This window comes from Triticum dicoccoides, chromosome 5B, assembly GCF_002162155.2.
Source record: "Triticum dicoccoides isolate Atlit2015 ecotype Zavitan chromosome 5B, WEW_v2.0, whole genome shotgun sequence".
In the NCBI taxonomy this organism is placed as follows: Eukaryota; Viridiplantae; Streptophyta; class Magnoliopsida; order Poales; family Poaceae; genus Triticum; species Triticum dicoccoides.
In genome coordinates this window covers 6,873,138-6,874,591 of record NC_041389.1, presented here as the reverse complement: position 1 = coordinate 6,874,591, position 1,454 = coordinate 6,873,138, and positions in this window count along the sequence as shown.

Genomic DNA, 1,454 nt, shown 5'->3' with positions numbered 1-1,454 from the left:
GAGCTCGTCGACCGGAGCCCAGCCGCCCCGCCCCTCCTTCCCGCACTCCTGGAACCAGCCGGCGGACGCGCTCCCTGCGTGCGCCCCTGCTCTGCGCGGGCTTGGCTGCGCACCTTCCCCGACCTCCTGGCACCCCTGCCCTGCCTCCCTGCAAAGCCGGCGGCAGTCGCTGCCCTTCCTCTCAGTCACCAGTACCAGTCCCCGACGGCAGCAAGCGGGCAAGTGAGCAAGAGCAACCCGATTTCTGATTTAGGGTTAGCTTTTTTTGCACTTTGGTATCCAGTACATCAACACATATAATTTTACACATCATTTCTGCCTCAATTAGCTTTGACTAGTCATCAACCCGTGCATCTGCACGGGCTAGCATTTTCTAAAAGAATAATATATAGAATGAGAAATATAGAAAGATGTTATGGAATATGCTTACGATATTACTATTGGAACAATTAATAGTCTGCCTTTTCTAGTAGTTGTAACCCGCAATACAAAATAAAAACTATATTCTCGACTTAATTTGTTTCTAAGTTTGTTGAATATTACAGTTCCATGTATATTTCTAAGTTTAAAGTTGTGATATGCAATTCATTCTCGTGATATTTCACTGAACTTTAAATCAAATATCATGCGAGGTCAAATATCAAATCTATGGTCTAACTATTCTCCTTGGCATAAGTTCCGAGCTGACTGCAATATAACGATGCGATGGAGCGTAGGATGAGGTCTACTGATGGTTGTCTAAAGTGGATCGTGCTGCTTCCCATTGAAGAACCTACAGCGAACGGTATGCAGATTGATCTATCTGTCCGATGTTGTCGAGTGCGCTGTTGGTTCTACAAGTCCACAGGCAAGTCGAACATGACGCTTGAATTTAGGATACATGGAAGTAAGTATTGTGGTTTTTTAATCCATGCTGAATCTGGGTAAAAAGCATACAGAACGCTTGAAAATTTTCAAGCATGGTATTTGCATGTAGTAGTTGCTCGAGCAGCAGCTACTTTGTGTTTCTTATTCTTCTTTACATATTTACAATACTGATTCATTTCATGCCTCATTGTCGTGTATGCTATGTAATATTGTAGGAAGCTATTAAAAGACGCACTTAGTATTCCATTCTCATTTTATACTCTATATCTGATATTTTTGAGCTCTACATGTAGTAACTCAGGAGTTTGGTTTAGGTGGATCTATTGTAAAGCAAACAGACTATTTTTGTACGGAAATCACATCTGCCTGTAGAAACAAATTTTGTATATTGACATTTTCTTCTTAACATCTTCGCATATACTTTTAATTTTGTCAAACCCCACGTGTCTGATTCAGTTGAAAAATAATTTATTTAATGATACAATGCTATTATTTTATTGGCTCACTGATTAGAAATAACACATGCGTGATTCTCACATAAGGTGCATCTTTGCTTTTAAATATAGTATGTGTTTTGAATTTGATTA